Below are 13,671 nucleotides of genomic sequence, written 5' to 3'. Positions count from 1 at the left end.
GATCACTCTCCTTATACTATGTATGGTAACACCCAATGTTTCATGTTCTCTGTGTGTGTATATATATATACACACAATCTTCCTACTGTATTTTCTACTACATGCATCCAGTGAAGTGGGATGTGGCCCACGAAAGCTTATGCTCAAATAAATTTGTCTCTAAGGTGCCACAAGTACTCCTGTTCTTTTTGTGGATACAGACTAACGCGGCTGCTACTCTGAAACCTACAAGAATGTATATGATTCTGGGAAGATACCATTGATACTAATCTGTGTATAATTCTAAAGGATTTGCAGATCCTCATAGTTCTTCTAGGGCCTGATTCAAAGCTCACAGAAGTCAATGGAAAGTCTCTCATTGACTTCAACAGCCTGTAGATCTGGCCCTTAAAGAATAGCAAGTGGTGAGAAGTGTCTATCTCACTGAGACAGCTGGAGAAGGGTATTTCATGTCTAACAGTTGGAGAAAGTCTAGTCTTGGCTGGTTTGAAATCAGACTACATTTTTTTCCCAGATGAAAATGTTTCTCCTATTTCCTATGTTTTGTCACAAAAAAGAATCTTATAAAATATAAGTATGTTGAACAACAGAGGGCATTTTTAATATGGTGTTTAGAAACATGTTTTCTTAAAGATGCACATTACTGTTCAAAATGTACAAAACACAAGAAAATTGAGTAAGGCTGTAAAAAAAAATCTCAGAGTTTCTGATCACAAATCACTCAAGCTTTGCTCTTATTCTGATTCATCTGTACCAATCTCTATGTCTGTGCATACATAGCTTTACACAGTAGTTCTGAATGACCTTTGTTGTACGCATTCATTCTCCCCCTCATTTAAATAAAGGGAATGTTATGAACAGTCATCAAAGTGACTGATGAATATTCTGACAACAGAAGTATAAACCAGGCCAATTCTAAAGCATTCACTGCAAATCTCATAGGGTTTATTTGTATTTTCCCATAGCAATTCCAATATTCTAAACTATTGCAGAATGAGACAATGGGGCAACTTCATTCATACAAAAATCCAGAAACGTGGGCCACTTTTCAAAAACCTCACCAATTTCAATGAATAAAAGTAAACAAAATAAAGAAAATCTTACCCAGAACAAAGTGAAACTAGCAAGAGAGCAACAGTTCTTAACATCCAAAAAATATGAGGGAGTAAGAGGAGCAGAGTATTACCATTCGTACAGCATGGACGATGAATGTTTTGAACATCAGGCTAAAGAGAAAAGACTTTAGCACTTCTACGACTGATTCTTGCTAGACCTTTGTGTGTAAGGTGGCAGCATTCTCTGGAATACCAGCACTTCAAAGGTGAAGTATCAGAAGCCTGGTATGTTCAGCAGTATTATAATAGTTTAAGTGAATTGAGTCAAATACAGTAATACCCTTTAAAATACTTTAATTTGTAAACATGCTAGGTTTGGACCGCGTTGAATTAATTTGGGAAGCAGATGGGTTACATTGTGTTTTAGGGTTTGTCTCCATTCTCATGGGATGGTAGGCAGAGAGGCATTTCTTGTGATTGGAGCTGGTGTGAGTGCAGCAACAGAGGAAAGTTCAGAAGAGATGGAAGAAAAAATGTTTTTCCTCTGCAGCTGGATTGACTGAATTGCTATCTAATCAGAGTATTTTTGGCTATGACTGAAGAAAAGGGCAAGAGGTTGGTACATTCTATTTAGGTGAAATTCTACTGTATTGTAATTATAGTAATTTTAAAATGTAATTTCTTTTTTTGTGAGTCTCTCCATTTTATGGCACTCTCTGTAGAAGGCAATAGTTAAGATTTCTCTAGGCTATTTGGAAGGGTCTAATTTGTTTGTTTTTTTATGGAACAGGAACGGTTGATGCCCTGATTCAGCACAGCACTTATCCACGTGCTTAATTTTAAGCATATGTGAAATCCCATCCCTGTTCAGCAAAGTACATATGCATGTGTAAATTTAAGCATGTGAGTAATTCTACAGCTATAAATTGGACATAAGTAGGTGCTTAAAATTAAGCATTTGCTTCAGTGTTTTGCAGAATCAGAGCACAATGAAGGTTTGTTCTTTTTTTCGGGGAATTGTTATAAAACAGTAAAAACAGTACTCAAATAACAAGAGACAGGTTTACAGCAAGAGACTGGTAAACACTGATGAGCTGGACATGGCTTATGTAAGCTTATGAAAGGTATTCTGGCAATTGTAAACCAATATAAACCAAACCCAATTGCTAAGACTAAAAGGAACAAGAAGCTGGGCTCCAATTCTGCAGCAAGAGAATGATGGGAGAGAAGATCAAAGTTGCTCACACAAACACACACATTCTTCTTTTGTATGTCAGATAAGTCCATTAAGCTTGCATATCTCCCAAAGTCTCACAAACTTCCTCAAAATCCTTAAAACAACCCTGTGTGATTACTTGGGCAGAATCTTGGTTACATTAGGGGAGAAAAGGAGGGGAAAATGTTTAGTAACCTACCCCAAAATGCTGGTCATCTCTGCTACTTCACATTTTCAGCCAACCTGAGTGTTCCAACTCTTGCTGTGTGATGGTGGGAGCTGTTGCAAATGACCCACCTGTACTCTCCTTCACCAACTGCTTAATCAGTGCACAAGAAGGAGCAGGACAGGAGATGGAGTCAAGTTATTGCTAACAGTGAGTGGGGATTTGCTACCACCGAGTACTAACTGAAATTCTCCCACTATTGCTCCAGCTCTTCTGATTTCACAGCTGTCATGATAACTTGTTTTCTTTAAAGTTCCAGCTCCTGGAGTCATGGTGCAGTGAAAAATTTGAAAACTTGACTCCCAAAGTATCCTAAAGACTCAAAGACCAGAAGATAAATGAAAATGACCTAAAATATATCACTTTTGAAAATCTCATGGTTTTTAAGCTAACCTCATGCTTTTGGGGAGGTCTGACTTGTGATTTTTGAATATTTCGGGTTGGCAATGCTGTAGCATGAGTCCTGTAGGAACTGTGCCATGTCACACAATGCATTGGGCAAAATAGTCACACATTTGGCAGGCCTGCTGCGATTTCTTGGGCCTGGTCTACACTGCGGGGGTGGTCAATGTAAGATACGCAACTTCAGCTACGGGAATACCGTAGCTGAAGTCAACATCTTATTTCAACTTACCTCCCGTCCTCACGGCGTGGGATCAACGGCCGCGGCTCCCCCGTCAACTACGCTACTGCCGCTCGCTCTGGTGGAGTTCCAGAGCTGACGGGAGCGCGTTCGGGGATCAATATATCGCGTTTAGATGAGACGCGATATATCGATCCCCGATAAATCGATCGCTACCCGCCGATCCGGCGGGTAGTCTGGATGTACCCTCGGTGACTAAATTCACCCCTGTATTCACATCCTACAGATTACTGTAATAGTCTTTTTACAAAATATGCCTTGTGAGGTATCAGCTGAAAACTAACAACTCACTGGTCAATAATATCATGGTGATATTGATGAACATTATGTGTAAGGTTATGAACATAAGATGAAATTATGACTGAAATGTGTTTACCAGACAAGCCTGGGAAGGGGATGAACCTGTTCCTCAAAGACTAAGGACAAGCTAATACTCTAGCCAGGTGTCATCAAAGTTGATTGGCAATCACCTGTCAAGTGGCCATTCTTTGGCAATGAAGGGGTGGGGCAGGAACAGGTAGAACTGCATTTTTGCAAACATGGAACCTCTTTCACCAGAAGACTTCATGTTTCTATCTTCACAAGGGGAAGGAACTCTATCTAGGGGTAACCCTCAGGAAAATGCATTTTAAAGGGTGACTGGGCTATAAAAGCAGGGTAAAAACACTCCAGTATTCTCTCTCTCTTTCTCTCTCTCTCTTCCACCCAAAAAGACAAAGGAATCAGCCTTTGGAGTTCAGGAGGGGTTCTGACCTGAGAATTTGATCAACCCTGTTGCTGGGAACATGCCGTAAGGATTTTACCATGAACCAAATCTAATTTGTTAAGTTTCGCTGCCAGAAAGCATTTTATCTTTATTTGTCTTATAACCATTTCTGACTTTAATGCCTTATACTAGTACTCACTTTACATCTCTCTTTGTAACTAAATAAACTTGTTTTATATTTTTAATCATAACGAATCCAGTGTTGTGTTTAAATTGAGCAGTTTGGTAACCCCATTTAGCAGGCTGTTGGATGTCAAGCTCTTACAGGGGTAATGGACCTATATCATCTGAACTGCCCAGAGAGGGCTGGACAGTGCAGAACATGTGTTTTGGGGGTAAAATTGGGAGTGGGAGGGTGTCAGGGTCACCTTGCAGGTAGTAACTCCGGCAGCTGAAAGCCAGAGTGTGGCTGGTGTGTTGCTGACAGGCTGCTGGGGTCAGAGGGCTTGGCTACACTTGAGAGTTGCAGCGCTGGAAGTTACAGCGCAGGTCGTACAGATGTGTAGGGAAAGCGCTGGTGTGTGGCCACACTCACAGCTACCAGCGCTGCAGTGTGGCCCATTTGCAGCATTTGCAGCGCTGTTGGGAGTGATGCATTATGGGCAGCTATCCCAGCGTTCAAGTGGCAGCAAAGTGCTTTTCAAAAGAGGGGGGTGGGTGTAGTGTGACAGGGAGCGGGGAAGAGAGAGAGAGTGGATTTTTGGAGCCGACACTGTGTATCAGCTCCCTGCCTTGCAAAATCAGAAAATTTTCCCGACCCCTTACTGCAAACAGCCTGCAGACCAGATAAGCAGCTGCTCCAACGGACTCCCTTTCTCCGCCCCGCCCCCGCTGTTTCTCTTGTCAAAAGCAAACACTCATCCCCCTGCCTGCCTCATTCACAGGGGTTATCTCATTTGATTGTTCACAGTCAGTTACAGATTGATCACAGCAAACAGGAGCTGTGTTTGTTTTTTAGATAAAAAGCTCCCGGAGCCCCGGAACCCCAAGTTCACAACAAAACAAAGAGAGGCTGCATAACAAAACAAAGAGAGTAATTTAGTTAAAAGCATTCTGGGATATCTCCTAATACCCTGGAGGCCAATAACAGCGCTGGTGTGTGGCCACACCTGACGAGCAGCGCTGCATCACCAGCGCTGCACTCGTTACACCTCAAGCAGACCAGGTGTACAGCCAGCGCTGCAGCCAGGGAGTTGCAGCGCTGGATGTGCCTTGCAGGTGTGGACAGTTACTAAGTTGCAGCGCTGGAAAGCCTCCACCAGCGCTGCAACTCTCAAGTGTAGCCAAGCCCAGAGTTACTGGGCTGTAGCTATACACAGACACGCAGGATGTGAACTGCATATTATTTGGCTGTTTGTGAGTGGACCAGGTTGGGAGTTACAGCAGCATTGTGGGGCAATCAAGGTTGCAGGAGAAGGTGACACAGCCCCTCACTGGTCTGGATTGCACCGCGGCAGGTGACACTCACACAGCCAACAAACAGGGACCTTGAGAGATCATCTAGTCCACCCCCCTGCACTAAGTATACCTAGCACAGCCACTTGCACTAATTAGTGATTCATTGGTGGCGGTGAAGGGGGCTTGGGAGCAGAAGTGGGATGGCTGCAATTCAGGGGCAGGATGGAGGCTTAGAAGCCGAGGGAAGACAGGCTAGGGGTTAGGAGGAGAAGGGGAACAGGTTGTGCAACTGGACTGGGGAAGACATAGGAGTGATTACTGGGAAGAAGGATCAGGATGGTGAAAGCTGCTTCAGGCTTTGCCCGGTCCCCAACAAACCCCCACAAAGCTCTCTTACCCTTCTCTGTAAACAGGCTCTCATTCGCCTTCCTCCGCAGTCTTCCCCAACTCAGTGCTATACTCTGCTCCCACCTGGCTTCCTCAGGCTCCACATGATGCTCCTGGCTCCAGCTGGACATAACCCCAGCTTCTGGGAGGTGCGAGGGATAGAGTCCTGTCTCACACAAATTGTGTCCCCCTACTGGGGTTATCCTGAGGGGGAAATAAGTGACTACTTCTCTCTGTCATAGGGGAAGGCTCAGCAGGCGCAGGACTGTCAGCCCTACACCACACACCTCTTTCCCTTACAAGCATAGGGGGCATTGCAGGGTGGGCTGGGCACATGCTTGTCCTGGTCTGGAGGTGTGAGGCTGCTCTGATATGTGCTGTGGCCAGTTTGGGGGGTGAAAAAGTAGCTTGAAACTCTGGTACCCCTGGGGATCTAGTCAGAGTCTGGTAGAAATTAGTGTACTTTTCAAAAACACACTGTATTTGGAAGGGCTCCTTAGCCTGTCTCTTTCTAAGATTATAACGTGTTCTCTCGTGTTTCTCATTTCCAACTGCACAGTTGCAACTCAGAGTACTTGCTATGGCCCGAGCAAGTCACAAGAGCACTTCCTAATTCCAGAAAGGGGCAGGCAATGTAGTCAGTGAACACTGAAACACAAAGGTGTTATTTTAGAGTACAGTAGAACTCTGATTTTATAAACACTGATCTTACAAATAACTAGGATGAATCTACAGTCTTTCATATCAGATGCCTTCAGTGCACTGGAAATTGCTTTGCAGCTGGTTGAAATTCAGGAAAGTGATGCAGTGCACCATACTGCAGTGTATGCTATACTGTACCTACTGTAATTTTGAGATGTTCAATTTTATGAAGGTTTCAATGTTATGAATGCCTCATTCACCAAATAGTTCATAAAATATGGTTTAAATTTATTTTGGGGAGTTGGCAGAGTTAATCCCCATCCCCTAATAACAGCTTTAATGGGCTGCCCCACTTACTCGTTTTGGCACAGTTTCTGTTTCAGCTCCTGTTATGATTTGCTTATGAATTTGTGCCAGATCATTGCTCAGCCACCACTTTTCTGACTCCTTGGGGACCAAACTGACCCCGGTGCAAGTTAGAGCCTCAGCTGTTCTAATTTGTGCCAATGGCTCCCTGGGAGCTGCTTCTCCAGCCATGATCTTCAGAGAACATAGTTCTCTGCTCATGACCCTTGCACCTGTGACATGCATGCATCCAGAACAGTTGGTGTAAGGGTGGCTACACCACCCTATACCAGCTGAGGATTCCCCAGCTACTGCCATAAGGCAGCTTTAAGTCTCCTTGTACCCCTGGAGCAGTGTAAGGGCAACTTAGGAGGGGCAAAGGATCTGGCCCAAAGTTTCTGCATTAGAAGGTAAGTTTTGTTGGTTAAAATTAGAAGGTTCTCAAAATGTCAGTTGGTGTGTGCTTTGCTGAGATTAGTGAGAAGGGTTTTAGTAGAACCAGAACTTGCCTATACTAGTGTCATGACTGTCCTACTTTCTTCATTCATCTTGCTCTCCCACTGTGCTCCACCTCTCACTGCTGCTGGTTTTCAACTACCCCCTCAGGCTGGGAAATAACATAGTGGTCTGCATCAGTGAGGCACCAGCCTGGAGACAGCCACTGTTGCACTCGTTGTACCTTCTTGGCCATCAGCATTGCTCGTTTCTACCACCCCCAGGGATTAAAACCAAATGGGGTAGAAAAGATAAAGAGGAGGCAAGTCCATAACCCTCCTTCTCCATGCTGTCCAGCAAGGCTGGCTAGACACAGGTAAGAACCCATGCTGCACCTCCTGAAAGCACAACATTATAAGTTAATGGGAGATAATATCTCCCCTGAATTGTGTGCTGCTGCTGCTCTGCATGGTCTTCAGCACAGGATTGTGTCCCAAATACAAAAGAAAGCCCTAAATGTTTGGGCTGATTCATATGACAATTCTCTCTTTTAAAATACAAAAGTCATGTGAATAGAGAAAATCTAAACTCTTCCGTAAGAATTCCATTCAAAACCTTTTTCATTTAAGACATTGTCAGATCCATATTTTACTCAAAACAAGTCTCTGCTGCCCTGAAGTGTCCTGCTATTTAAGAAAAAAAAACTGCTAAGGAAATAAAAACAGCCTCCTTCCTTTCTTGTAATGGTAACTTCAAAGGTTCAGCAAAATCTGCCAGTCCCTAGGACTTCCGTGGGCCTGATTTAAATATGTTGGACCATGAAGAAGCTGACAATGACTTGCTAAATTGCTGTCAGAACACGATCAGCTCTGGGCTTGGTGAAGAGCTGCTGCTGGGCTGTTCTTAATAGCAAAGCAAAGCAAAGAAAATTTTAGTGGACTTATATTGTGTTGCTTAGGTGATGGCTACACTGCACTTTTGTCGGTAAAACTTTTGTCGGTCAGAGTGTGAAAAAAGTTTTACCGACAGAAAGCGCCAGTCTGGACAGCACTTTGTCAGCAGGAGACACTCTCCCACCAACAAAGCTACCACTGCTTGTTGCGGGTGGTTTTATTTTGCCAAGAAGAGAGCGGCTAAACGGGAGACCTTAGAGCAACACAGCTGTGCTGCTATAGGGTACGTGGTGTAGACATAGACTTAGACTTATGTTACAAACAGAAGTCTGCAAGTCTACAGGTGTATCTTTTCTAGTATTACTCCCAGGCCAGCTACTGGAAGGTATTCCTTTAGCTCAGATACTTGATCTGCTGCTTTTGGATCCCAAGGTCCACAGCAGGGGTTACGTTTTCTTCTAAGATGAAAAGGCACTAATTAGATAGATTAAAGAGTCTGATTTAATGTGCTGTTAAGGGACTTCTGCATTGCTAAATCAGTGCTGGGCATTATGGGGATTTCTAAATGTGCAGTCCCTTTGCAGCATCATTAACATAATTGACACCAAGACATATTTGCAGCTCTTTAAATTGCTTTTATAGGTGCTATCTGCTGTTCCCCTTGGGGTCCTGCTTTATAGGTGTTGACTATCTACTGTTCCCCTTGGAGTCCCCTCAAAACTATAAAGGGACTTAAAGAACATTTTTACTATATTGCTGAGATGGACTGCTACTCTTGGGTAAATGGCCAGATAAAGACAAATGCTTGATTACTGCCAAAGTATAGGTATGGGGTGTGTTTTCTGTTCAAGATTTTTCTTCCTCAGACATATTAACAGGCACATCTATATTAGCATCTTAAAAGACCTAGCACTTAGTATGGACATTAAAAACATATCATGCTGGTGATCTGCCTTATCTAACACCATACAAACACTTTTTGCAGTATGCCTGCTATAAATATTTATAGTTAAGGTCTCATTTTCAACGTGCGGGATAATTATCAGAATTACTTATCTAAGATTTGGGTCACTTGAGTCAAGTACACCTCCAACTGGTGAGTATAATTACAAACACATTAACAACCCTGTGGGCATATACAACAAATAGCAAAGCATCAAGTCAAAAGAGACAGATGAAAGAAACTATGTTGCATATTTATGGACATTTTCTTTACTAATGCACCGATTATGGGGCGGGTGAAATTCTTTGACCTCCCTCCCCTTCACTGACTTTAGTAAAGGCAGGATTTCACCCTGTAAGTGCACATAACCCTTAAAGATGAAGAGTCTCCTTTCCTGATTTTGACTGAGAAAGATGGAAAGTGTATTCTATAGATCTTTACAAATTTTAGGAAGGATTTGGGTAAAAAAGAAATTAGGAAGACAGCCAAAAGGACATTGACTTTGGACTTTCCAAAAAAAATCAGCTTAGACAGACAAGAATAAAGTTAGTTAGAGTGAGTGGTTTTTCAGTATATGCCTTACAATACATACAACAAATGACTTAAAGTGAAACAGCAGCAGATTGTGCCTGGTCCTCATGCATTCATGCACTGGGGGAGAAGATGAAAGGAGACTTCCCCCTCCATTAAGGACCTGTGGTTGGCAGAGCCCATGGACAGCTCCCTCTGGAAATGCTCCAAAGGGAGAGGGAAGGGAAAAGCAGGATGCTGTGAGGCGATAAGCTGCTTCTGCTTACAAGTATGTAGCAGTGGGCATATTCTGTCTGTACAAAAGGAAACTTTTCTTCAGGTGTAAAATTTCTTCCAGGTTTCCCTAGGAGCAGTGCCAAAACAACACAACTAAGCCCTAAGTTTCCACATTTGAGACTCAAAATTCAAGAAATACCAAAATTAAAGATTACAAGTGCAACCTTATCTCTGTCTCATTATCTGCATCCATTTATGATGAAATCTTTAATCATATAATGACATACAATTAATGTGCCTTTCAATAGCTGTGCACTTCACAAATTTAATCACAAATACACACGCAAAATCTATTCTACATTTAAAACGTGATTGTCAAAGACTCATAACTTGAGCAAGTCAAAACCAATTTTCTTTGGAACATTCAAAGACATATCTCCTCAACAAGGGCTATTTCTGCACCAAACTTCAACTTTGTGCTTTTCACTGTTTCAGTATTAGACCTGTTTAAAAAAAAGTCTGGATTTTTATTTTTTCTTTAGAATGAGGATAATTATTTGTACTGTAGCAGTGCCCAAAGATGCAGGCAGGGAACATGTCTTATTGTGTAGGCGCTATACACACCTGTTAATAAGATGATCCCCGCCCAAAGGAGCTAACAATGCAACCATCTCCCTTATACTCAAAAATGACTGAACTTTTTTCCCCTTCAGACTTTAAAAAAAAAATCACTTTTGGGCAGAGACTGCATGAATGATGATAAAGGGAAAATTTCAGCTCCAAAAGGGAAACATTTAGAAAGATATGGGTGATTGAAAGAGGAGTACAATGGAAACAACACAGATGCGATAGCGAGGGCGCTATCTGCAAGTACCTAGCTAGATAGCGGACTGCATAATCTAACTCAATCTGCTTTAACTATAGTATTGTAATCACTGCTGCTCCCAGTGTAATGAATTAACAGCCAATCTATAAATAATGGTTCCTTACATTTTAAAATGTGCTTTCAACTCATTTTTCATCTGATATTAGATATAGGGAAAGAAACGGCAGGCTATAAATTCAATAAGTGCAGTTGCACACATAGTATATATTTGCAGTTTCAGTCTGAGGAGGCTTTGTTACAGCCTTCAGTGAAGCAAGCTTAGGAGGGAAATAGCATGCATGCGCCCTAATGAATTGCATGTTTGCGGTACTTTTTTCTTTATTTTCCCCATCAGCTTTTCTCTGTGAGCTGCTGTTCCAATTTGTTGGAATGGTGCTTTTGTTCTGAAAAAAACAATCTGAGTCTTGGTGACATGAGCTAGGGGAATATGTTGTTCCAGGTGGGTAGTGGCTTTTATGGGTCTGGAGAGGAAATAAAAAAAAAACGAGAAGTTCTTTTTCAAAAGCATATGCAATGGGGTACACTAACTGCTGAGGACCCCTTCGGGCTACGTCTGGGGGAATAACTGCACCTGGTCTGATACCTCCTTATGTCCCTTGCTCATGCTGCAGCCCCTCTCATGCTCCAGGAGTTGTGGCGCTTCCTCTTTGGAAGTCAGGGTGCTCCCTCTTCGTGGCTTGGCCCTCAGGCCAGCTCACTATACTTTTCCCCTTCAAGGGCAGTCAGGTCCCTCTGGACCAGCAGTCCAGTTGGTGTCTCCAGCAATCCTGTGCCACTTCATCTTGGCTGCCAGGGAAACCCAGACCCACCCACTATGCTGGGTTCCAGCCCAGGGACTCTATAACAAGCAACCAAGGTCTACACAGTTTCCTCAGGCTTTCTTTCCCCACAACTCCTCTGGGTGGCCCTTTCTAGCGGGGATAGGATCCCTGGGCTTTTGATTCCCACAGGATTATTCCTACCCACCTCTCTGCACCCAGAGACTACCAGCAGCCTTCTTCTACCCTCCCTGCTTATCACGCCTAAGCCTCCCTCAGGTCTGGCCTCTCAGGTTAATTGGCCCCTGCTGAGCCTCATTAGCCCTCCTGAGCCTCATTAGCACCCCATCACAGCATGTATTATTGCAATCACATAGGATACTTCTGAAATGTTCTTGGAGGCATCATGATATGGGCATTTGGCAAACTATTCATAAAAATATTTATATTGATTTGAAGCATATCAAATTGGGCACCAAAATTAGTGGACATCTGACCTTGATCTCCCTATGCCTCAGTCCCCCACATGCAACATGAGAATAACAATACCACCTCACCTCACCGGGGTACTGTGAAAATAAATTTAGTAACATTTGCCCATGCAGAAAGTAATAATTCTGTCTTCAGAGCAGGGTTTAAATAGTGTGTAGTAAATAAGGAATGAGGCCACACACTGAAAACAAAATATTGATCAGATGCTCATTACGTTTCCTGTACACTGAATGAGGGAGGGGTACTGTGTAAGAATATATGGGATCAGTGAAATCAAAGACTGTATCATCATGCATGGACACAGCAGGGACGAACTAATGTTGCACAGATAACTTTAATTCTGACATTTCCTAACTTTAGAGGGTTTAACTTTGCAACCTAACATTCTTTAAATGTATGTAATTTGTGTACAAATAGACAGATGTTCATACACACACAAATTGAACCAAGATATGAGCACAATAATCAACAAATTATTGTAACACAGATGTATATAAAGAGAGAACTATCAATATTAGTGCAGTGCCACTAAATTGGTTCATGATCTTGCATTTGTAAACTTCAGTGTTCATTTCCACTCTTTACTCTCTCTATCTTCTCTTTTTTCATCTTGTGGTAGCTCTACTTACATTGTAAGCTCTTTGGTGCAGGGGCCACATGTATCTTATTCTTCTGGATGGGGAGTAGCACACTGTTGGGTGCTCAGGATCGAATTCTGCTACCCTTACTTAAACCAATTAACAACCTAGACCCTGAACCTACAATGACATCCGCATGGGTGAACACCTGTGCCCACATGAATGCCATTGAAGAACTGGAACTTTATTTGGCAAGTAGTTCCACTGATTTTGACTGCACAGTAAGATACTACTCAAGGTACATAAGTCAGGATGACAGAATCAGGTACTCAGTAAATAAATAATTCATAACATAATAATGATGATGATTCTAGCTTCCAAACTCTTGTGGCACTAGAACCAGGGAACTCAAACCCTTTGACTTTTGGTAGCATTTCCCATCTTCCCACACACTTCTTACTGGCTAACTGTTGTTCAGTAAGTCAAATGGCATCTGTATTGGTTGCTGGGGAACCAGGCTATCTCAGCCTTATTAACAGCAATTTCTGGATTATTCTGGGAGAGCCTTAAAAAGGAAATTACATGCAAAAGTATAAATAAAATGAAGCATTAATCATGATTAAACAGAATTACATTGACTTTTGCCAGCTGGATTCAGCCACCCAACTGTGATCAGAAGGAACTGTCTCTTGGTTAATCTAGTTCAGAGCTGGATTAATTTTTTTAAATTAATTTCTTTTGCAATAGCATAGATGTTTGTTGAAGCAGATGGTCTGCCTGAAAATGGAAAGGAAGGGGACACCGCAGACACTAACTTACAAAGACTCACCTTAATCCTTAGCCTGACTAGACCAAGGTCATAATTTGTTTTAAGGGTTGTTCTATGGCTTTTGTAGCCCAGTGGGCTAGTTTGCTTAAAGAAAATGGCGCGCTGGGCGAACTTGTATTTTGGTGTCCCTGGCCCGGCTGCCTCCCTTGTCTCCCCCACACTGCTCCGAGCTTCCTTCCGCAGCCTCACACCCCAGGCTCACCCCGCTCCTTGCCTCTCAGTCATGGCACCCTTTTCCCCCACCAACCATGGTGCCCTAGGTGGTCGCCCATGTTGCTCACCCGTAAGGCCAGCCCTATCTGAGTAGCATTGCTTGGGTCAGAAATCAGATTCCCCCATCATCCCTTTTCCAACCCCAAAGGCCTAGCTTGCCTCATTGTTTAAGGCAATTCATAATAGATGTATACTTACTGGGTCTTTTAATTGTTCATA

This window comes from Mauremys reevesii, linkage group 11, assembly GCF_016161935.1.
Source record: "Mauremys reevesii isolate NIE-2019 linkage group 11, ASM1616193v1, whole genome shotgun sequence".
In the NCBI taxonomy this organism is placed as follows: domain Eukaryota; kingdom Metazoa; phylum Chordata; order Testudines; family Geoemydidae; genus Mauremys; species Mauremys reevesii.
This window is presented reverse-complemented; position numbering follows the sequence as displayed.